At 33.3% G+C, this 26,590-nt stretch overlaps 1 long non-coding RNA gene across 16 annotated transcripts; it reads left to right on the forward strand.

Annotated features, from left to right (window-relative positions):
- LOC114304438 (uncharacterized) lies at nucleotides 1-26,567 on the forward strand. 16 transcript variants are annotated; one of them, XR_014335645.1, is made up of 4 exons: nucleotides 20-452; nucleotides 13,178-16,948; nucleotides 17,063-17,156; nucleotides 17,514-19,935. It is a non-coding gene; the product is annotated as an uncharacterized LOC114304438 (long non-coding RNA). The 16 variants fall into 16 exon arrangements; XR_014335646.1 differs by having other exon boundaries at nucleotides 21-452; nucleotides 19,491-19,935; XR_014335635.1 differs by lacking the exons at nucleotides 13,178-16,948; nucleotides 17,063-17,156 and adding an exon at nucleotides 5,712-5,761 and having other exon boundaries at nucleotides 42-273; nucleotides 386-452; nucleotides 19,491-19,935.
- Nucleotides 26,568-26,590: the final 23 nt, after the last annotated feature.

Below are 26,590 nucleotides of genomic sequence, written 5' to 3' on the forward strand. Positions count from 1 at the left end.
TCACAACCGTCCACGTCTAAAATGTTCAATGGTTGAGATGATTATCTGGAATCATCCAAACCTCTCCTCTCACTCTCATCACACTGTCTTCCCTCTCCCAGTCACTGTGTCTTCCCTCTCACTCTCCTCAAACCGACCTCTCTCTCTCTCTCTCTCACACACACACTCGCACTATCTTCCCTCTCCGCAAACTGATCTCCCTCTCTCTGACTCTCGCTCTCTCACTCTCGCACTGTCTTCCCTCTCTTCACCGATCTCTGTACTCTCCCATCTGTCTCTCTCTCGCTCTCCGTCTATATACACATCATATATATATATACACTTTGATTTTTTGTTTATTTTTCTGTTTGTTGATGTGGAGGCGATCGCGATTTTTCAAACTCAGGTCTCGCGATGGCTTCAAACCGGATCTTCAAAGAACTCAAGCATCTCCAGATCTTCAAACAACTCAGGTCTGTGCTCTCCGATTTTTCGTAATTATTTATTTTGATTTTTGGTTTAATATTTGTTCATCCAACTATTTTTGTTCATCCATTTATTTTATTTTGATATTTATTTTGATCTTCAAAGAACATCCATCTGATTTTGGTTTGGTTTATTGTGATAATATCCATCTGATTTTTTCACTCCATTTGGATCAACTGATTTGGTGATAAATGATTAAAAAAAAAAAGAGAAACCGAATTTGGGTTTGTCAAATTTATTCTGAAATTTGTGAATTTGGCAAAAAAATTGTATAAATTGGTTTGATTCTGATATGTGGGTTTGATTTTGAATTTGTTGGATTTTCTACTGTTTCAAATCTGTTTCTTCATTTAAATAAATTGGGACCTTACTGTTTCTATATTGGGACTTATATTTTAAAATAAATTCCCCATTTAAATGACGTTTTATTGCAAAAATGTCATTGCCACGTCATTTTAGTGATAAATTTTGTATGAATAACAATTTGCTTTCTCATATGGTCTGGTATGTTTTATTATTTTATAAATATAATAAATCCTATGCATACACACTATTGTTACATATAAAAACGTGAAATAAAATGAGAGAGCTATTATTTATCAACGACTCCATTTCACCTCTTGTATTTATACTATAAAAGTCATGTACATGTGTAAAAAAAATCATATTAAAAAAATAGTAGAACTTACCATGTCACATGAAAGATTAGGGGTGTAAAAAAAATCGATGAAACCGAACTGACTACTCAAGATCAACCGAAATTTAACTTTTCGATGTATTTTTTTATACTGGTATTCTATTTCGATTTTGAAAATTTTTACATTAATATAAACTGAAAGATTAGGGGTGTAAGAAAAATCAATGAAACCGAAACGATCGCTCAAAATTGATCAACATTTTAGTTTTATGTCTATTTTTCATATTGTGTGGCCTGTTTTGATTTTGAAATTTTTTACACTAATATAAACAGAATTAGTTGAAATATTATATTTAAAAACTTTTATATTTTAAGTGATTAATAATTCAATTTTTGTAATAAAAACTAAGAGGGAGACATTTTCACTATTTTTCTTCATTTATTCCCAATGTGGAATTTTACAAGTTTTTATGAAATATTTTAAAATTTCATGTGAATCCTTCTTCTACACCAAATTGACGAAACCAACAAAATTGAATTGTAATATGTGGTTTATTTCGATTCTTCAACCACCAAAACTGAAAGATTCAGTTTGGTGCTAAATTTTTTCATAATTCTGACCAGACCAAACCAAACCACTTACACCCCTATAGAAGATGAAGACTTGAGATAAAATATTGGACAAATTACACCGTTAGTCTTTGACACTCATGTTATTTTGATCCTTATAATTTCAATTGGCTCGATTTTGGCCTTGAATTTATGATATTGTCTTAATTTGATCCAATTGATTATAATTGTTATTGATTTTTTTATGAAAAATGTGCACATAAGAATATGTGTCATGCTTTTAAGAGTAAAATTATAAATTTATCTAACTCAGTAAATTAAGCTCAAACAACTTAGTAATCATTTTTTGACAAAAATCACAATCAGTATTATCAATTGAACAAGATTGACACAATATAAAAAATCAAGGATTAAAATCAAGCCAATTGAAAGTGTAGGGACTAAAATGACACGGTGGACAAAATTTAAGAACTAACAGTGTAATTTGCTCTAAAATATTTCAATCATACATGACAATTATGATAAAATAAAATAAATTTGACGATAAATAACATCACGTGTTCAAAAATTTTTATCCAAGTTAGATAGGGATGTATGTCAATATGTTTTCAGTGCAAATGCTCTTGCCAACAAACACAGTTGTGATCCAACACCATTTAGATTTTCTTTCTTTCTGCTGTTTAGAATTTTTGAAATTGTAAATAAAAATTTGTTTGGTTTATGTTTTTGTTTACAAAAATTTTCTAAACACAAAAAAAACTAGTTTCACAATTTAATTCCCCCCCCCCCCCCCCAATTTCTTCCTCTTTCGCCCACCCTTTTCAATCATCACCCACTAATTATTTCCACCACTTCCGCCAACCACTCCGCCCACCACTTCCCTTGGTCATCAATCACCTCCCACTTGTGATAACCACCTTCGGTCACCACTTCTTTTTAGAAACAAGCTTTAACTAGCACTTTAGATGATCGAGCGGCCATTATTTCCGACCGTCAACCACTTTCGACCGTGACCTCTCACTATTGGCAATCACTTTTGGCCACCACTAACCACATCCCACCAGTGGCACTTACTTTCGGCCGCCACCTTCGGAGGCAAACAACCACATCTGGCCATCATCTTCAACCGTCTACAACTACCTCCTGTAGACCAATTCTTTCACTTTTTTTCAAAATAAGTTTTTTAAAACATGTACGTCAAATTTGTTTTTTGTTTTCGTTTTTACCTAAAATAAACATAAACATATTTAATATTTTTTGTAAAATAAAAATAATAAAATGTAAATGTTACCAAACCACATCTAAATCATTTCACCTTAATCTAAAAACACAATTTGAAATATCAGTTTAAAAAAAAAAAAAAAAAGAAAAATTAGAAAGTGTACAAAATAATTTTACAAGTCCACAGATTTTTTTCCTCACTTCTAGCACAGCTGAGTATAAACTTGGATTCTAAGAGCAACTCCAATGGTTTTTCTATTTGCCTAACGTGGCTTCACAAATGCACTACTCTAATGGTGTGCCATTTGCCATGCCAAAAAATGGCAAAGTCAGCTGTTTTTTTGAACCTCCAACTGTTAGTTTCACAACTGCTACAAATCAAAACTCTACCATAAATTTTCAAACCACAATAAATTTATAAAATTACAAAAACTCAATAAAGATCCGTCTAGAAATTCAGCTTTCCAAATTTAATTTGGAACCCTCAAATTTTTTGAATATGGAAAGTTTCTAGATTGTACAAAATTTTAGAATAATTTAGAACCCAAATTTGAACACAAATTTAGAACAATTTACAACCCAAATTTGAATTTGGCATTTGGTTGTGCCAAAATGGCAAGTCCCTATTAGAATGGTATAACCAAAAAAATAAGTTTTGTGCATTGTAGTAAGCCAAAAAATAATTTTGACAAAGCTATTTTAACTTGAGCCATTGAGGATCTATCTTGCAATTTCAAAAACGGTTGTGAGTTTGCTAAAAAATTTCCAAGCTATAGTATTTTATAAATAACTAGAAGGCTGAGAGCACATAATTTGTGGTTGAAAAAAATCATGTGGGTTACCAGGCAGTTGAAAAAATATTTTAAAAAAATTTGAATAATAGCATAGCTGACTCTTGTGGGCATTTTTAATATATATATATGTATGACATTGCACTAATTTAATTGTAAGCTTTATATTATATATTATAATATTAAGGGTACACACATAACGTGTGTATCATGACAATTGTTTAAAGTAATTAGATCTCATAATTATGACACTTATATTTGAAGTAGTTAAATATGAGAGGAACAATTATCAAGTTTAGAATTACTTTGGAAATTTTTTTTCTTTTGACAATTTACACTAATTTATTCATAGGTTTTATATAATAGAATAGATTAACAACCAAAAAGGCCGGTTATGATGGGAAGGATTTGTATCCAATTCTCATAAATGATTTGGACTATCTGGGTCAAGTCATTGGGGTCTATTTCAATGATATGAATCATTCAACTTCTAATTTCTTGTATGTAGACTATTAATTAAAAAAAAAAATCAGATATATTTGGTAATTATAGCTATGTATTTTCATCATTTATTTAGAGAAAAAATAAATAAATGAACGATAAGTAATTAAATATGATTAAAATTATCGAACAAAATAAATTTTGTATGTGAATAATTTACATATAAATATCAAAAGAATAAATAAATCAGATTCTCAAAATGGGCCAAAAGAATGAATGATCATATTATCAAAATGGGTCATGTGAAAGGCCCCCCAAAGGTGAACTTGATGAGTGGAAGCCTTTTTCCGTTGTAATTGAAGGAAAACCCTACCCCTCTCTTTGGGCGAGAATTTAGTGGTAGGAAACCCTACCCCACCTTTTGTGGGTGTGTGCTTTTTTGTTTTTTTTTATCTTTTACTGCAAGTCCCTGTCTCCATGGCCGACTGAAGAGAGGATATCAAAGAGGAAGTCTGAGTATCAAAAGAGAAAAAAGATTGGTCCAGGAAAGAAGCAACTGGTCGTTCTCCTTGATGGTATATATTTGTATTTCTCTCTCCGGTTCGCATGCAATTCCTCCTTATATGTAGTTATAGAATTGCACAACAAAGAAACATGTAACTAGCAAGTAGCAACAGAGTGGTTATGTTCACCTTGCCTCGCCTCGCCTCTATAACATTAAAAAAAAAAAAAAAAAAACCAGAGAACTAAGAAGACAACAATGGAGCATTAAAAACCACCTTTTTCCTTTGAAGTTATCTGAGCTAATTTAATAATGTGTCATACAAAAGTCTACATTGTGGTTTCGTGGTGCCTATCTTGACATACTTCCCATTTGATTGCATTAGGGCTTCCCACTCCTTTGCTTAGTGCCACAGGCATTTGAAGCCTTCTCAACCCAACAAATATGCCCAACAAAGTAAACGTTAATACATAAAGAAAAAAAATTACGCTTATGGTTCTAGCTAAATATTTTTCCCACTTAACAAATGTCCTAGTTGAAAATTAGTTCCAGTGACTTCCAATAAAGAATGTTCCATATGCTTCTTTGTTATATTATTGGTTTTGTAAATAGTAAATACTAAAAATCTATACAAATACAAAAGAAGCAGGACACCTACTTCACAGTAATAAGAAAGAGAGAGTATAACAACAATAATTGTTTTAAGAAGCTGACACACTAATTTTGAAATTAAAAATTATAAGAATCCGATAAGAAACTGTTTTCATATCACCGAATACGTGATAAAGTATTATTGTTTTTCACTATTTTTTTGTTAGTAAACTGACACACTTATGCTTGGTGTTCATTCTGTAAGCCAGTATCCAAAGGCTACTTATTAATGTTTTGAATTTTCTTTCATCATTCAACTTCATGACTGGTATGGTCCTAGCTATTGCAATTGGAATTTTTAATTAATTAGGCATTTGTCATGAAGTTAATTGCTTGATTCATTGTTAAGAGGTAATTTATTGGTTTCACGGATTAAATTATAGTTTCTTTGACGTGTATAACGTTGATTATTATGCTAATTGTGGTCATTTAGGTTATCGCCTTCGTGGTGGAGTGAAAAGCCTGCCAAACTTGTCGGCCTAGGTATTAATGAACCTGTTTGCTTTATCAACATTTGATGCATCAGCCAAAAAAGTAATTAATTAGCTTGAAGTAATCAGCTAATTTGCTGTTTTAAATACTAACTTATCTAATGGGTGTACAAAGTTAGTAATCAAATTTTAATTAAATTCATTGAATAGGATTATGGGAGAAAGAAGAAAATTTTCACTCACCCACTTGACACAAATACAATCACAAATACTGCCACCGACATTGTAGCCATTTGTTGAGATACTCCATTTGATCTTCTACTTGATCGAACTTAGCAGCTAAGAAATTGTATAGGCAGATAGAATTCGATGTAGTAATTTTGATTATCACTCAGTTGATTAGTCTAAAGCTTTTATAACCTTTGTTTTTGCACTAAACAAAATTTGGTTATTGTTACGAAACTAATTTTTCGCAATAAGTAAATTTATTGTGATGAAAATTATTTTGTCCTTATAGTTAACAAATTCCATGGTAGGAAGTTTTAAAGCCAGTGGGAGTTAAATACTGCCACGAATTAGTTTCATCACAATAAATTTGTTGCAATAAAGATTAAATTAGGACATATTGTGACAAACTATTTTGTAACAATAGGTAACTGTTAATTGCCACAAAAATATTGTTGTAATACGTTGTTGAGTACTTGAAGGAGGGCATGCGGATCTCCTGTGCTTGTGGGCTCGTCCCTCTTGTTTGGCTTCTTGCTGATGGGGGCTTCTATGATCACATCTAAGGAGGGTTTCCATGCATTGTTCACCCTTCCTTCCATTTTCTTTTAATGAGAAAAAATATATACATATGATTATTTAAATATGATTGTTACAATAATTAACAAAACAACTTGGATTATTAGTTAGGTCCAATCAATATTAGGGATAAAATTATAATAAAGAATTAATTATTGAAAATTTTGAAAATATTTATCCATCTGAGTATTATTTCAAGTTAAGTTGGACGAAATTTTTTTTTATTCCGTCAAACTCTAATTACTCCAAATCTTATATAACATTAACCAATTTTCAAATAATAGATGGATGATATATACTATTTTATTTTTAAAATTTGGATTATAAAATGCATCTTTTTATTTTGTTATTTTTTAATTAAGGGAAAATATTATTAACAATCATATTTTTTAATTAATAGTACATCTACTATAATAGTACATCTACTACAATGGGATACAATATAATCTCACATGATATATAATAGTACATCATCTACTATAAAATTTGAATATTGAGACAAAAAGGGTTGTTGAGAAAGTTCGGAGGAAGAAAGCCAATGGAAAATTTGAGCCATTGGTTTGAATTTTATTTCTTTTGCTTTCTTATGGTTTTTCATCAACTGAGCTTGGCATCATGTTGCAATTGGTTCTTTGCAATAGTAAGAGGAGAGGGAATAGAATGTATGTAGTCAGATATTATATGACTTGCCCCCTTTTCTCTTATTTTATGGAGATATTCCTTTTTTAATAGATATTGTATGACTTGCCCTTTGCATTCCTTTTCTTTAATGGGTTGATTTTCAATTTGAAATACATGTATTTGTTGTGTGTGTATGTGTTCCATTGAGGTTTACTTTGGCAAAGAGTTTTACACAAAGGAATTGGTTTTGATCTTCTGATTTACATCACTTTTTGAATAATGTTGTTGTTTTCTACCTTAGGTTTGACATCTTTTTGTTCAATAGGATTGGAACAACCCTTTACTTTTCCCGGGTAGCATCCAAGCTTACCCAATCTAAGGGGCTTGGAAATAGAGGGTTCCAAGATTTATGATGAAGATAAGGGTGCTAAGATGAATGGGAACCATATAATGGCCTTTGTTCCTCTATGGATGCTGATATGACAGCATTCTAAAAGTCACTTGTCCCTATTGAAGAGCTTGATATACATTGTTGAGCTCATTTCCAGACAACTTAAGCTTTTGAGCTTGATGTATATTATTAAGCTCATTTCCTAACATCTTAAGTTTTTGGGACTAGTGGTGATCTAATAGTTCCCCCCTATACAATCAATACATATGGTATGTACTTGTGTCTATGTGGACCTAAGAAAGAGAGATTTATATTTTACTTTTAACTGTTTTAAATTATAATACTAAATTCCAGACCTTGTGTCCATTTTTTCTAATTGACCTTGAGATAAAGACTATGATCACTTGAACTATCTTAGCTTGAAACATCAGTGCAGAATGTTAAGTTGACCTTCTTAGCCCTGCAATCATGCATCAGGTTTCTTTACTATATATTGATTCTTTTAGCTTTGATTCTCTAAGTTAAGTTCATGCAGCTGCATTCATCTTCGTATGTGCACTCAAGTTTGAAAAACTGATGATAACTGTAGGGATATTACAATTTAAGACACTAACATTTTCATGGGATTTATTAGTCTATACTTTGGTGGTATAGTTATTGTTTAGTAGAGTAATTTGTTACTTGTTAGTTTAGTTTTATGAGTTCACATCTGCTACATGTACTGTTGGTGATGTGGGGAACTGACGTGGTTATTTTTGCAATAAAACTGCTAGATCCTTTGCCGGTCTATTGAATCAGAGCCTTTTAATTTTTTTTGTCATTGTATGCGTTATTGAGAAGATTTAATTGCCTTCATATCCTTATTGTACTTATAGTTTGTTGGCTTTGTCAATGGCATGGATTTAGGAGATTAAGTGGTAGCACTAGAAGTATGGTAACTATTTATTGTGGTTTGTTATTCTAATCTGTTACAGAGAGTTGCCCCATTTTAGAGTTACTGATTTTGATTTAAGATGGCTGTTGATCCAGATACCATAGTATGTTTTATCCTATACCTCCATTTTGTAGAATATTTTATCTATATTATCTTATAGCTAACTTTTTATCCATATATTTTGTTTTTATTATATGACTAGCTTGTTAAAGCATTTGAAATACAATTTTTAGAAGGAAAACAAATTGAGGATTCAAACATGTATATTGGTTACCTTGGAAGTACACAAAATAGTATAAAAGTGGTGTACCACCTTGAGTCACAATCAAAAGATTTATAATGGTGGTACGATTTTGCGACGAGTCACTGCAACCCGTATTTACTGAGAGTAATTAGAAAGTGTCAAAGTAGTTTTGTTGTTTTCACAGAGGTGGTAGAAGGAACTCTACACGATTGGGTGAAGAAAAACCCTCTCATTGATTCTAAATATCTTGAAAGGTTGAGTAAGTCTTTTATTGGCATGTTGGGGTAAGTGCATGTCTATGTCATCTTTGCTATTTATTCAAGTAATTCTTTCATTTGTTTTTTTGTCTTTTCATTCAAATTTTTTTGGTCATTTACTCTGTAAGGATATACTTAATGGCATCATATACTTCAGATGTATTGAGACAACCACATGGAGAAATTTGTGCAAACAATGTCTACTTAGTTAATGGAAATGCCAAGTTGGGCAAACCTGTAAATCCTGAGTGGTACGAGAAGACATTGGGGGATGACATTGACAAATTCTGTGGTATGGTTAAATCTCTCTTCAAGTCCAAATGGTCTAAATTTCCCTTTGTTTTGGAAAGTATAGTATTTCTTTAATTATGATTTTTTAAGTATCGTATAGTGTTTTTATTGTATTGATTCTCACGCTTTTTGTTATACAAGCATTTGATGAATGTAATTAATCATCAGATCTTGTTGATTTTAGATGCAAGATACGAGTATAGGCTAGTTGCCTATTCTCTTGTTAAACACCATTCTAGCCTATACTTGCATCTTACATCTAACGTCAACATGATCGGATGATTAATTGCATTCATCAAATGCTTGTATAACAAAAAGCGTGAGAATCAATAGGAATAAAAATACTATACAATACTTAAAAAATCATAATTAAAGAAATACTGTACTTTTTAAATTTGTTGTATTTTTGCACGTATCTACGCAAATGATCCAAACCGAAGGGAAGTTTTGACCCTTTGGACTTGAATAGAGACTTGACTATGCCGCAGAACTTGTCAATGTCATCCCCAAATGTCTACCACTCAGGATTTAGAGCTTTGCCCAACTTGGCATGTCCATTAACCAAATAGACATTGTTTGCACAAATTTCTCCATGTGGTTGTCTCAATGTAAATCTGAAGTATATGATGCCATTGAGTATATCCCTGTGCAAAGTGAATGACAAAAAAATTGAATGAAAAGACAAATGAATGAATTACTTGGATAAATAGCAAAGATAGAAATATGTACTTACCCAAGATGCCAATGAGGATACTCAGAATCAATGAGAGGGTTTTTCTTCACCCAATCGTGTGAAAAGCAACTCTTAGTAAATACGGGCGGTAGTGACTCGTCGCAAACTCGTACTACTTAGTATACATGTTTGAATCCTCGATTTGTTTTCCTTCTGAAAATTGTATTTCAAATGCTCCAGCAAGCTAGAGTCATATAATTAAACAAAATAAAAATATATGGATAAAAAGTTATACGATAATATGGATAAAATATTCTACAAAATGGAGGTATAGGATCTTGAATCAAAATCAGCAACTTTAAAATGGGGTCACCCTATACCACTTAATCTCCTAAATCCAGGCCATGGACAAAGCTAGTGAACTATAAGTGCAGTAAGGATATGATGGTAATTAAATCTTCTCAATAACGCATACAATGACGGAAAAAAATTGAAAGGATTTAGTAGTTTTATTGCAAAAATAACAACTACGTCAGTTCCCCACATCACCAACAGTACATGTAATAGAGGTGATCTCATAAAAAATTTGTTCGTGTCTTAAATTGTAAACAATAACTGTACTACCAAAGTATAGATTGATGAATCCCATGAAAATGTTAGTGTCTTAAATTGTAATATCCCTACGATTTTTGTCATCTTGCATCTCTGTCCTTTCTTCTTCTGTTATGATCTCTAGTTTGTGACACTGATGATGAGAGGGCCACTGCTGCTGCCCTCAAAATTGCCCCTCTTCACCTTGACCATGCCTTCTTTTGCCCCGGTCTTCTTTTCCTTTTCGACTCACTATTCGGTTGATCTTCACCACGGCTTCTACTCAGCAGTGCTTGATTTGTATTGATCACTCTTCTTTGTTTTATTTCTGCCTCATCTTGACTCAATTGCTTATTTGATCCCAATGGACCTATAATTTCCTCAATGGATGGCGGGGTTGGTGATTGATATTTTGTGATTTGGGCTTCATCCTGTTTCCATTCATTTCTTATGTGGTTTAGACCTCCAATTAATAATCCCTTGAACTGGGCTTGGTCCAATATAATATTTAAGTTAAATGCTGGGCTTGTGCTTATGCTCTTCATAAAGCCCACTGGAAGGCCCACACAGATGATAGAGGAATAGACTGATGATGGGTTTGGTGGCACAAGGAAAGCTTGCTCTTTCAGACGTCGAGAATAAGATCAACCCGATCCAAACGACCACCAATGGCAGGCTCCCCCTCAACACAAATAACAGTCCGCTGACTAGAAAGGAAAAAAGATAACTCGTGTTGATCCATACTAACATACACTTTGCGAGTGTGAGGATCATAGCATTTGTAACCCTTCTGAGTAGTAGAATAACCAATAAAGACACAACGCACAACCTTGGAATCGAGTTTCCCAGTGCATGCCTTCCACTTTTCCTAGTTACCATATAATGTGGATTTGAGTTCTTTTTTTGTGGTGCCTTCCACTTTTGTTGTGGATTTGTGTTCTTTTCTTCCAAAATTCAAGCCTTTCTCACCATGCAATGTCTTTCTAACCTCTTCTAGCTTGGTAAATACTTTCGTCAGATATCTTTCTAATTACCATGTAATGTCTGTGTTCTTCTATCAGGCTTCTTGTTGTTGTTAGACTTCAATTATTACTATTTTTTGGTTTAACTAATTATATGTTGTTTGTATCTGTTGGTGACCTAACAGATGTAATATTTCTCACTTCCTTCTCTTTTCAGTTTATATGGAGTTTTGTCAATTATATTGTATAAATTGTGGAGAATTGGTCTTGATCATTACTTTTGTCAATTATATTGTATATGGTTAGGGGTGCGAATGTTGTAATTGATGAAAATGATGTTTCTTGTAAATACAATTTCTGTTTAGATGCTTTTGCCTTCCTTTGATCCCACCACTGATCTAGAGGAGGGTTTGTTGGTCCCTGTCCGCGATATTCCCAGATTGTCAGGTTACAAGGCCAGACCTATTGTGGTCACACGAGGGAAAAATTTACGTTCTTTCTAGACATTCATACTAATTCCTGTTTGAACTTGATCTTGAGGCGCCCCATTTTGAGGTTTTTGATCCCAAAGGTGATAGAAAGTGGGAAATCCTCCCCAATCCTCTCAGCTTCAGTAAAACTGGTGGTGAAACTATCCTCAGAATTTATACCTAGGCTGGTTTTTTCTTGTTTGACGGAGTTCTTAAGGAAGTATTGAGGGTGGGAGGATGGTAGTGTTGTGCCTTCTCCAGTGTTGGAACTGAATTTGAGGGGGGTGAGCTCACTGGGTACTAAGTGAGCTTTCTATTATGTTCAAACCTCTGCTCGAGCGTTACGTAGGCTTTGTCACCCATCTCTGTGATCGCCTTATGTGTTTCTTGTATGGCAGCAAAGCCAAGTGAGAAGCAAAGCCAAGTGATCGCCTTATGTGTTTCCAAAACCGTTGGTGTTGGTGGCGAACCGTTCATCTCCGACGAAATTGAGCATCTGCAAGCATATGATTTGGAAAATTGGAATTGTGCTTATTGAGTAATCGAGTCCGTCATCATGTATATGACAAAATATCCTATAAACTAACGTAACAAATTAATATCCCAAAAATATGGGAAGAAAATTAAGAAAAATCCCTTGCTTGTATATGGCGTTGAAATGTTGCAGTCAAACTCTTTCCCATTTTGTTCTTTTCTACTCAGAGCCACCATCGACCACCGCTGACCAATCTTTTTCCTTTATAAGATCTTTCCCACTTCTCAAACCTTCACATGATTCCTTGGTACCACTGCCCAACAGAACTCATAAATATTTTTTTAGGTCTATCACATTTTTTTCCTCCAAAATTGTCTACAAAATTTGTAACTACTCAAAAATTTTCAATTGCAAAATCTGTTTTATTCATCGAAAAATCTAAAATTGATGGGGGACTGTGTATGTAAATGTAGGACAGAATTTTGGTAATTTGGCGGATGTGCACCATCTTATTGGTTGTCTAGCAAATCCATGGTGTATGAATTAGTTGTGAAAATTTTGGTCTCAACCACAAGTCAGCTGGTGGTTGTTAACATGATCCTCATAATATAATTAGAATTCTAGATAAATATATATATAACAAATGATATAATTTTTGTGATATTTTAAAAAATGTCACTACAACATTATTTTTGTCAAAAATTTCATTATTTTTGTATAAATACACATTAATTTTATTATAATATATGTGACAGAATGGTGCGGTGCCACGTTGTGATTTGCCCAGCACATATTTTAAGCTCCTAGTTGAAGTTGGTGGGAAGATGATATGGCTTCCAACCGATCAATTGTGCCGTGGCAAATCAGATCACTTAATCTTATTAATTAATTCTTCAAGAAATGTCTAGGATTGACAATTACAGTTTTAGGGTTATGGGCTCAAATACTTTGCAACTAAGCCATGATTAAAAATACTAGGATTGTTATATATTATTTAATTTTTTTATCAAATTATATAATAAGATATTATTTTATCTTTATTAAATATTTTAATAATTAAATTTACATAAGAGAATTAATTATAAATATTCATGTAAAAATTGATATATATATATATATATAATCAATCATATATAATATTTCTCTAAAAATATTAATCAGTGTCCAAAATCCCATACGTTTCTTTCGTGGAAGCAAACTAAATAGAAAAGTTCAACGCAATGAGGCTGGACAAAGACAAGTTAATTAAACTGTTTGAACTTGTTCTTTGCAATTAAGGCCTAACAATTTGATTTTATTTCACAGAATCTTTTATTAGAGTTAAAAATTAATCATGTTTATATTTATTTTTGATAAATAAAAAAAATGTTTAATACGCATATATGTTTTAAATTTTGTTTTGAAAATAAGGAAGTAATCGAAAGTAATTGCTGACAACTGGATATATGTTTTAAATTTTGTTTTGAAAATAAGGGAGTAATCAAAAGTAATTGCTGACAACTGGATATAGTGTTAGGTGATTTTTGGCAGGAGGAGGCAACCAAAAGTAGTTTCCAGCAAGATGTGGTTATTAGTGCTTGGAGGGGATTTCCGTCAATTGGAGTGGCCAGATGTGATGCCCGATGGTGGTGGTGAGGAATAAATGGCTTGAAGGAATTAAAGAGAGAGAAATTATTTTTCTTAATGTCACGCCCTCAAAATTAACCCATTATATATATATCATTGACATACATTATTTAAAGAAAACAATTTATTAATTCATTCATCAGAGTATTACCAAATAAAAACATTACATGTAACATCAAATTAAATGCCCTACAGGCTTACATCTTTCCAAGTCAACACTTGGACACAAAGATATGAGTTCTAACTCAAATACAAATTAAAGCCCTAGGCTTGAGTGTTTACATGTACTAACAATGAAAAACAAATAATTGAAAGTAGTTTTCAAAATCTAAGTCCTTCCAAGCTAAGTTCTTGGAGGTAGCTTATCACCTGAACCTGAAAATAATGTTCCCATATAGGGTGAGCCACAGCCCAGTAGAAATATACTAAACCAAATATAAGCATTGAATAAAGCAATAGCATTCAATAGATGGTTAACCAAGATAATCAATTACATCATTACACAGTTTCATGACACTATTGTCTAAGACATGTTTTACTTTCCAACATTATTAATATGGCTCAGAACCTGGCCAAACTTACAACAGTGAACAATATATATCATATTCACATTCTTCCAATGCCAACAAACAAATGAGACTCAGGCTCAAATCAAAACACTTCATACTTCTAGTTTGATACACATTTTAGTGCTGTATCAATAAAACACTTCAATATAAATAAGCACACATAAAAGTGATGCTAATGGAGTCCATCCCCTATCTCCTCCCAAATAAAATCCGATTTAGAGGTCCATCCCCTATCTTCCCCTAAACCGTGGAGTACATCCCCTATCTCCTCCCACACAAAACAATGTATGTAAACACATAACATATACAACACACAATCAATACACATAATGTCTGTATTAATTCAACAGTCAAAATTGATGACTTAATCAATGATTAGTTTCAGTTATCCCTAATCCACATGCAGTGTCTACAACAATTACGACTATCCTCCACCGATAGCCCAAAACAGTTATTTCTAGACTTGGAAATAAATATATCAACAATTCAATAGGCGAGTGATTTAAATTATCCAACTACACCATTTAATCAATAAATTTCCCAATTCCCTTAAATTAATTATACAAATTAATTAATTAATACAACTAGGGTTTTTCCCAAAATTATCAAAGTAACCCCAACATATCAACATACCAAAACTTAGAACAAAACTTATAAAATGGAGTAGGAAATCCCTACCTCGAAGAAAATAACTCAAATGGAGAAGACAGAGATGAATACCCAAAACCAAAGTGCTCCAAATCGCCAAATGTTCAGATTAAATGGAAGCCCTCGACTCACTCTATCTTTTTAATAAAGGATCTAAGGTAGAAACACACTCTAAATAGATCAAACCTAAGAGAGAAGGTGAGTAGGGAGAGAGAAAAGTCGGACCTAGGGTTTGGAATAAAAAAGAATATGAAAAAAACTGATCAAAACCCGCTGCTGCGTATATAAACTGAACAGGCTCGCTCGAGCGAAGACTTGGTCGCTCGAGCGACCAGACACAAAAAAGCTACGCTCGAGCCAAGGAAGCCTTGCTCGAGCCAACAACCCAGAAGCTCACTCGAGCGAAGGAAATCTCGCTCGATCGAAGAACTCAAACCCTCAGGTCTGTAACCAGACACGCTCGAGCGAAGGAACTCTCGCTCGAGCGAAGAACAAACTAGCTCGCTCGAGCGAAGAAAATCTCGCTCGAGCCAAAAACCCCTGCTCTCAGGTCTTACTACAAAACGCCATTCTCGCTCGAGCGAATAAACCCTGGCTCGAGCGACGGACCAAAACAAAGAGCTCGATCGAGCGAAGAACTGCTCACTCGAGCGAAGGGTCAAAATTCTGGGCAGCAACCCTTTGCTCCCAAGCTCAACCAACCTGCTACAAACCTGCCCAATGCATCCCCTAACTCAGAAATAGGAAATTAAAGGACGGTAACAATCATAATACAATAGCAGTAGCTACGGAACCTAAGTCCGGATACAATAAACAAATGAGACAAGACCAGGGTCGCTATACTTAACATGTGAAACTAATTTGTTTTAAGTTAAGAGTTCAATAAATTTTGTAAACTGCTAACAAAAATAAACATAAAAATAAACATCAAATAAATTTTTGTTTACAACTAAGTCAATCAGTTCTCTAGTCACCTCAAGCAAGAATTTTGGTTCTTGATGAAGCCACTACTTCAGTTGATTCAACTACAGATAATCCTATCCAGAAGATCATCTGAACAGAGTTTAGGGACTACACTGTGTGCACTATTGCTCATCATATCCCAACTGTTATTGACAGCGATCTAGTTCTGGTCCCCAGTGATGGTGCATACACTAATACTTCCCATTTCTTCTTCCATTTAGTGGACATAAGTGTTGCTGCAATCTGTAGAACTTTTTCCTAAGAATTTTAGTATAATCTGCATTTGGTAATGTTATTAATTTTCACGGGTATCCAAAAAAATTTCATTTCTTTTTCTTTTAAACTTTTGACAAGATAAATTAAATTAGTAAAAGGCTCTAGAAGAGAAAGCTGCCCTTGTAGGTCTGTAGGAACAATATCAACACCCACAACTCTTTAGATATCTTGCGATGAATAATTCCTGACTCTGCATCTTGTTTTTCACTAGTAACACCAACTAAGCACAATGTGTTTGCATTGAATCAAATTTTCCAGGATTCATCAAATTTTTTTGATGTTCTTGAAATGATGGAAACTCAAGGAGATTATGGTATACAAGAGTATATATCTAAGCTTGATTCTCAGGATATGCAGGTGAATATGTATCTTGATTAAGAGTTAACTTTTAGAATGTAAATATGGGTTTGAGAGAGTTGTTGGTCTTCGACGTCAAAGTCTTAGGTATGATATTTTACACTGTAAAAATATTAGAGAGTTTTGCTTCTCATTTCTCAACTTGAGTATGATGGTATGGCAAGTATTATCTAAAAATGATTCACTCTCTTTGGCTCACAGTAATTGCTGGAAGCTGAATGAAGGCTGTTGCTTCTTGATCCTCTTGTGACCTGTCCCATCAAATTTATTAACATAATGTTTCTACAACTCCAAGGTTGTTTGTACAGTCGATCTTTGTTTTTATTTTCATCTCTCTCTGAAGTATCTAAGTATCAAAGTCACTTATAGGTCATATTCCATTACAGTTCTGTTTTCATTTTTCTTTTCGCTTTTCACTTCTATGAATTTATGCATCTGAAATACCCAGAATTTATTAGATTTGGAATCCATTGATGCCAAGTTTTAACCGGTAATCTTTCTTACAGAACATCAAAACTTGAGTCTAATATTTGGAATTTGTTTTAGAACAATTTCTCAGTTTTTTTATCATTTAATTCCCAGTGAAATTTTAGTCTATGTTGTGTTTCTGCTGCACACACTAACAGAAAGCTCATGAAACTTAGTTTTGCAGGTCAAGTGACACAGTTTGATAGTCCAGCAAGGTTATTAGATGACAAGTCTTCCATGTTTCATAAGTTGGTGTCAGAGTACTCATCTAGATCAACTAGCTGCTCTTTGCATAACCATTTAGCCTTGTTTTATAGATGGAATCCTTCACTAATAGCTTGGTTCTTTCTTTCCTTTGATCACTTGAATTTCTAAATTCTAGGGCGTATTTGGTTTCTATTTTAGTCAACCAACACTTCACCCCTCAAGAATTCAAGTTTCTTTTTCATCAAAAATTGAGTATATATATATTTATTTATTTATCAGTACGTATTTCTGGGTAATATGAAGTGTATTGAGTGAGAATTAGCTTCTTGTTGTAGTAGATGTATTGGTTAAATTATCAATTTTAGTGCTAAATCTGATTCTCTGGCCATTTCTGTTGCCATTTGTTTATTTTGGGTACTTGGAACTTTAACTTGTTTATAAAATACTCTCTTTGGTTTATGTGTCTTTTGGTTTATTTTTCTCTTTGGCCATTTCTCTTTGGTTTATTTTTCTGTCACTAGTTTGCTTTTTTAGGTGTGCTATTGATGTGTAAGTAATGGGTTTGTGACATTCATTTCAAAGGTTGTTTCTTGTAGTGATTGATTTATCTTAATCTATTATGGTTTAATGGTAAGGGGGGAGGGTAATAACAGCTGACTATTTGCAAAAAAATTGTGCTCTAGGTAGTAATGTTAATGTCTGCCCTTTTTGTAAAAGTGAAGTTGAATCTAGCAACCATTTCTGTTGCTAAGTCTTGAGCTACTAAATTGGTGGGGTTTTCAGTGGGCAACACCAGATTCACTCGAGGGTGTGCTCCAATGGTGGTCTGGAGTGAAACTAAGTAAATTGGAAATGAGTGCTAGATGTGTATATAAATACTGTCATATTTATATATGGTAATCCAAACATTTTATACTAGTAATAATCAAAGTTGTTATTCATTTTCTATTGACGTAGGAGATGAATAGTCAGTATGGTGAGAAAATGTCCGATTTTGTCTTTTGTAAGACAAGAACAGTCTCTACAAAAATAATAAGTTTATTCATATACTTTTAGCGGTTTCTGAATTAATTTGTATTTTTATTTTTCAGGTCAGAAATTTCTTAAAGTGATGCAAAATATGGTCAAAGAATTCAAGAACTTAGTTTTTCAAGTTTTTTCATTTTTTAATATATATAATCACAATTAAAACCTTTTTATTAATTCCTTTGTATATACTTTTGAACATTTAACTTTCATTTATGAAATATATAACGTTATTCCATTCAACATATGGTTGTGATTCAAAAATATAGTATATAGTGTGTTTTACATTCTTCAAATGTGTATACAAAAATAATACTATCATAGGTTTTATTAATTATTAATCATATTTAAAAGATGTGATCTAAAGATGTGATCTAAAAGATGTGATCACAATTAAAAGATATGATCTAAATATTATTAATCACTTAAAAGATGTGATCTAAATGTTATTAATCACACTTAAAAGGTGTGATTAAAAATGACTCTTTTTAATCACACTCTTAAATATCACACTTTAATAAAACTTAAAAGGTGTGATTAAATAACATACATCACACAAAAAAAGTGTGATCTTTATCTGTTTTTATAGTAGTGGTCGTCCGCTGCTCTGGCAACCCCCTTTCCCTTCTCTCTCTCTCTTTCTCTCTCTCTCTCTCATTGTTCTTTATTTTTGTTATGTTAAATCATCATCAAGACTTGTTTTTAATAATGTATTGTTGATTGATTCCTTTATGTTTGTTTAGTATAATAGAACTGTGATTTTCATCCGAACTACATTAGAATGGTTTGATTTGTTTTGATTGAGTTTATTCTAATTTGGTGCTAACTTGAACCAAACAGCTTCATAAACACCCTTAACAATATCTACTTTTTCATTTTGTTTTCTAGTTTCGTATTACTTGGAATATTAACTTTCTATAAATTGCAGGACCAGTAAGATGCTTGTTATTTGTGAAGAAGTTGACTATTTCAGATTTGTTGGAAGCTTTGTCAGTTCTGGTGGATCATGCTAGCGATATCATCAAAGAGATTCGTGAGAGGCGCCACATAAACATTGGGACTCATGGATTCATTTTTTCGCTGCACACGGCTGTGGGGGTTTGAGATGTAGTCATGTTGTTACAGGATATAAGCAGGATTCCCTTGATTCACTGGAGGGATTTCTTGTTTGAGTTTCCAGATGTAGTTAGGGTTATGTATTACTAGGAGGACATAGCTGGTGAGAGTAGGTTGCATCTCATTGTTAGAGATGTCGATGATGATGCAAGCTAGGCATTGCAATATGTAAAACATATATACATTTTTTCATTTCACTTGGGAATGATACATGCTCTCTTAATATAGTGGAAGTCCAATCACTCTCTCATTACTTTTTTTGAATAAGCAGTGTCTCATTACTTGAAAGGAAGTCCTTGAAATTAAACACACATTATAAATTGAAATTTTTAACTTAAATGTAAAATTAGTTTCAGATTTTTACAGGGCAAATTTTAGTTTACTCTCTTATGGTGTGGCTCATGTGTGGATTACTTACCTTTCATTTGGAAATAACCACACAATCCTCTTGTGTTTTATGGATTGAAGTGGATTGTTAAGCCCGTTAACGATTTAATAAAAAAGACTAAAACACTACTATACATAAGTAACGTAAGTGTGAAAATTGCGGATCTTTTTTGTTTTATTTCATGTGCGATTTATCCCATTGAAATTTGAAAATGAGCATATAATCCTGTTACGTTCAGCATAGTTAATTGATACAAGTCTTTGTTTGGGTAAGCAGTGTCTTGTTTGGATAATGATTTATTTGCTTCACTATTGGAATGAAGTGGAATAACATGATTATTCTACTAAAATATCTATTGTCACCTTTGATTCACTAAAAAATAATAAAAAATGCACCCTAAATTAAATCATCGTTCACATTATAACAGAATGATAATTTCATACGAAAGTCAGGAATAATTATTTTAACTTGTTTTAGCGAATCAAACAATTCCTAGTTATTAGATTAAGTCCAATAAATTGTACTTTTAAGTTTGACTTGTTTACATAATAAACCGATTTCAAATGAGTTTTTAACGAGTCAAACACAAATTGAGCTTGAGTAGCTTGATTCGTTTAATAACCCTAACTATATAGGGACTTATATTTTAAAATAAATTCCCCATTTAAATGACGTTTTATTGCAAAAATGTCATTGCCATGTCATTTTAGTGATAAATTTTGTATGAATAACAATTTGCTTTCTCATAGTATGGTATGTTTTATTATTTTCTAAATAAAATAAATCCTATACATACACACTATTGTTATTGCATAAGTACATGTAAAAAGGTGAAATAAAATGAGAGAACTATTATTTATCAACGGCTCCATTTCACCTCTTGTATTTATACTATAAAAGCAATGTACATATCTAAAAACAATCATATTAAAAAAGTAGTAAAACTTACCATGTCACATGAAAGATTAGGGGTGTAAAAACAATCGATGAAATCAAACTAACCACCCAAGATCAATCGAACTTTAAGTTTTTGCTGCATTTTTTATACTGGTATTTTATTTCGATTTTGAAAATTTTTACATTAATATAAACTGAAAGATTAGGGGTGTAAGAAAAATCAATGAAACCAAACTGATTGCTCAAAATTGATCAAAATTTTAGTTTTATGTCTGTTTTTCATATTGTGTGGTATGTTTTGATTTTGAAAATTTTTACACTAATATAAATAGAATCAACTGAAATATTATATTTAAAAACTTTTATATTTTAAGTGATTAATAATTCAATTTTTGTAATAAAAATTAAGGAGGGAGACATTTTCACTATTTTTCTTCATTTATTCCCAATGTGGAATTTTACAAGTTTTTATAAATTATTTTAAAATTTCATGTGAATCCTTCTTCTACACCAAATTGACAAAACCAACAAAATTGAATTGTAATATGCGGTTTAGATTGAAAACCATGAGATACCAAAAAGTGGAAAGATTGAAAATGATGAAACTTATAGTATATCAAAGTAGGTTGGCTCAAGTGGAAATGTGCTAGATAGCAACAAATTTGAAAGAAAAATCTTATAGGGTAACTTTGAGGCCTGCAATGCTTTATGGCACTGAATGTTAGGCAACTACGAAACATTAAATTTGTAAAATTGAGTGTAGCATAAATGAGGATGTTAACATAAATGGGTGGTAAGATGAGGAAAGTACTTTCGTGAAACATTAGGGTTAGCAATGGTTGATCATTGTGTAATGGTTGTAGAGGAGTTATGAAGATGGTAGGCAAAGGAGAGAGCCAATGGTAGCCTTGGTAAAGAGGTGTGGCAGTGGAGAGCTTGAATGTCAGAAGAGCAAGGAGATGCAGCTATGTTGTGTCTTGCATGCATTTTGAACCCTCCTTTATGTTAGGTGATGATCTAGGTTGAGCCAACTCAACTGATGATAGGTGGATCAATATTTTAGGCTTGGCGAATTGGAGGGAAATTGGATCAACTCTACAACATTTGATGTAGGCCTCGGGGATGTAACATACTTGGATACGTGGACATAGGTAGGCTTGGTACATCCCTTTTTGGATGTGTCAAGAGTGACCATCAAGGTGTCGCGTCTTGGTTAAGGCCCCTCTTACAAACTAGTTTTAGTGCTCTAACTCAAGGGTGGTAATGAGTTGCTCAGGCAACCCTTTGTATTCTAGCCTCTAATTCACAAGTCCTCTAGCGTTTATGAGCGAGGTATTCGAGCTCTACTCCCAACTTAAGTGATGTAAAGAATGTGTGATAGTGATGATTTAGGGTATGTTGATTCAGAGATGATTACCCTGAAATAAGATCCTTCTCTAAACTCGTTGATTCATAAGGAATACAAAGAATAAAGGCTCAATAATGGTTGATTTGAAACGAGTTCCTAAGGTTGGAAAAAGAATAAATACTCAAAATTGTATTAATTCTCTAAACTATTCACTCGTAAGGCTTACAATGATTTTTTATATTGACAACCACCCTAATGTACTAGGAATAACCAGTGTCAACAGTTTTTTAATGAGCAAAACAAATATAAGCAAATACAACAAAAATTGCCAAAAATAGAAATATTGAAATAAAACAAAGAAATTAGTAATTTAGGCTACTACAATAATCACAAATTCGACGGAAATCGAATTTTGACTTGTGCGCTAAGAGTAATTGAAGTTGCAAATCTTTCCAAAAATGGCTAAATCTTGAAATTGATGGCCTAAATGATGGAATTTGCCCAAAATTATTGAGTTCCGTAGGACAGCTATGGATCTTGATCAAAACAATATTTTCCATCAACTCACCAAATTTTGCGCGATTTTGAGCACGTGCCGTTTGATTCTTGCTGGTGCCTTTTGCCTTGTTTGGCCACATGCCTATCCATTTGATCTACAAATTTTATGGCCACACACTGCGTCATCATCTCCAAGGTAGGAAGAATTCACCCTTGAATTTGTAGCCTTGTCATCAAAACTGTCTCCCCAATATGGAATGCAGGGGTGTTTACAGGTCTAGGTTTACCCTCATTCGTTGTCAACCGACCTACTATTCGAAATCGACCGAGTCATGAGAATCGATTAGGTGGTCGGTTTGGTCGATTTCGCAAATCTGTTATAGAAAGCGGTTGGAGGAAAAAAATGAGAAAAATATGATTCAAAGTTAAAAAAAAACAAAACCATAAACTCATATACATACAAACAAATTGAAATAAAGATAATGGAGGAAAGAAAATGGGGAAAAAAGGGAAAGAGAGAAGGGAAACTCACCATGCCACGACCATCGCTCATCGACACCATCACCACCGCTATCACTCAACGCCACCACCGCCACACCGTTGATAACTACCAATATTTGCCACTGTCACAGAGGGAAAGACTAAAGATTGAGAGGGAAAAAAGAGAGATGCAAAGATGGTGGAGAGATGAGAGAGCATTTATCTTGAAGTTCCAAGGAAGAGAGAGACAAGTCCCATAGTTTTTTGCTAGAGTTTGTCTTTGTGTGTGTGTGTATGAGAGAGAGAGAGAGAGAGAGAGAGAGGAAAGTAGGATAGATGGCAGGGTGATAGAGACAAAAAGGTAGATGAGAGGGTGAAAAAGAAGGTGAAAAGAGACAGAGTTGGCGTGAAAATTAAAGTCTCTGAGACTAGGTAAGGCCATAGCCCAACTATTGATTGCAGAAGTCATTGATGATAATGTTGTGTGTGTACAACTAAGGTTCTTGGGAAACAAAATCCACCATTAAAAGGCAACATGTTTAAGCACCGTTATTAATTTAATTATAATTATATTCGGTCGGATCAGTTTATGCAGTTTTTCAATTAACACGCTCATAATTCATTCGAAATCTGCACAAAATTCATAATTTCAATCGATTCCCGACTGTTCAACCATTGAAATCGTCCAAAATGGTGTCAAATCGGTTGGATTGGCTCGGTTTGCTCGAGTGATTTAGTTTTATGAACACTCCTAATGGAATGAGATGTTTGATGTAGAACACGTCGGTTGTGCAAATGAGATCTTTTCACAATCTCCAATGGCCCAAATTTTCTGGCTGCCAGTTTATTGTGCTTGTAAGCAGAAAACTTGTCTTTTGTGAGAACAACCTAAACAAAATTTGTGGACTTCCTATAGGTTGCTAATAAGATTTTTTGCTTTTCAATTGATATGCTTTCAGTTTGGCACAGGTGCCAAGTCCAATGGAGCTCGTGGTTGATAACCATAGTTAACATAAAAGGGACTAAAATCAAAACTTCGATTTTCTGAAGGGTTACAAGTGCAATTTCTAGTCCAATGATTTCAAATGATCCCCTACCAAACACAGCAATGAATTTCCCAAGGAACAATTAACAACTCTCATTTGACTGTCACTTTGAGGATGATAGGCACTACTAAAGTCAAGCTATGTATTATACAAACAGCTTCAAAAATGATTGAGAAATCGGCTATCCTTGTTTGACACAATGGATTGTGGTAGCCCATGTAGGCAATAGACTTCTCAAAAATACAATTGTGCCACATTTATAGCATCTATTGTCTGCTCGATGCAATGAAATGGACCTTTTAGAAAATTTGTCCATAACCACATAGATGGAATCATAACCTCATTGTGTATATGGAAGCCCCAAAACAAAATCCATTCTAACATCAATCCATTCTAACAAAATCCATTCTCACCAATATTCAACTGCCTTAGGTCCACGTTGGACAAGAGGTTTCGCTTTCACAAAATGAGCAAAATTAGCTTTGGCATGCCAATAATGACTAAGATGACACGACTAGGAAACTCAAGGTCGATATTGCTAGTTTGTCAATAATGACTCAAATGACAAAAACAAATTTGGGAGAAATTTAAATAAAGGAGTACTTTTCTCCAATTTCCAAATATCTGGATGAGTTTGATTGCATATGCCAAGTACTTGGAATAAATTGCTAAGGCATCGATAATAGTTTGAGTTAAATTACGAACGTAACATCTCTAGAGTTAGGTTGCAAAAAGCCATGAGTGTGTTCACAGCCCAAATATATTAATTACATATCATTAAAATAACACAAGCCTATGATCTAACTCATCTTATAAGTCTGTAAGCAAACTAGTCAGGTTTACACGCTAGCCTCCAAAATAATGGCAACTTAAAAGGGTAAATACAATTAAGCATGGGTATACATGTATAACTCTGTAAAAGATTTGAATATATGGCATGGCCACCCAACTTTATGCTTACAGTGGTGGAGTACCTGTAATTGTAAGGGACGAGCAAAGATTAAAGCTCACTAAATAATCATCCAAGACATTGAAAATGAGTAGCCAATATATTAAATGTTAATAAGGATGATGCCATATTACACAATTATCTTAAAATTCACATACAAGGATCAATTGCTCAAATATTATAAAATTCAACGTAAAATCAATACCACCCAAAAATCAATGAAACATCTCGATAACCTAGACAGACCCTATTGAGTCTAACTAGAACACAATTGTGTCTTTAACCTAGGCGACTAGTCCCTAATCCCGTATTTATGGTTTACTAGACCAATACACTATAGGAAAGCCAACCCCGCGTGGGTTTTAGGGGTTGTCACCGATGGTATGATGCGGCACCAATCCTTACTCCAATGCACACAACTAACCAAACAGTGGAACATCGGTGCATTTGTATTATTTATCACAAAAGAGGCCTAAGGAATTCCATTGTTAGGTTATCTTTGGGATGTTCAGGTTTAATGTGCTTATTTTGAACATTGGTGCATTTGATTTATTTATCACTAGTAAATGGACTTTCTATTGTTAGGTTGGCTTCCCATCATTTGTTTTGTTGTGGAATTTACTTGTAGATTGGAGAATCTAAAAAAAGGATTCCAACACATACAATTTTTTTAAAGATTTGGTTACACGTAGGGTTTAATATCTTAGATCATAAATGTGGTGCATTTTAGTGGACTAATCATTTGGTCAGACTAAGTGTCCAGTCTCGAGTCTTGACTGCCGGAAGTTAGAGGGGCATCAAGTTACGGGAAATTTTGATGTCATCGAACAATTTGATAAAATAAAAAAATAAAACCTCAATTTTAAATTTCTTTAAACTCTTTTTTCTTTTTTCTTTTTTTCTCCTATCTCTTTTTCTTTTTCTGAACGTTCCCATTATGTGCCCCATGGTACACGATTCATAAATTGCTCTTTTGTGTTCGTCTTACCTATGTTTGGAATTTGGAACCTGTGGGATTTTAATTAGTATTGTTCATGTAGAAATTCGTACAATTTTTCCTTTTTGTGGTTTGAACTTTTTTATAAGCCAGCTAATCTAGTTGTTTGGAGATGATTTGATTTATAAATGTGTTTCGTAGCATAAATTAGATGTCTCTGCTTTTGCTTTTCTGTAAAAGTTTTTGTAAGATTCTAACTTCTAAGTGCAGATGAAGATGAAGTTTAGAAGTTGAGTGGCATGAATCAAAGCATCTGAAGTCTTGGGATTATCAGCTATATGTTTCAAAAGAACAGCTTTGGGGAGACTT

This window comes from Camellia sinensis, chromosome 7, assembly GCF_055761805.1.
Source record: "Camellia sinensis isolate YWXY chromosome 7, ASM5576180v1, whole genome shotgun sequence".
Classification (NCBI taxonomy): Eukaryota; Viridiplantae; Streptophyta; class Magnoliopsida; order Ericales; family Theaceae; genus Camellia; species Camellia sinensis.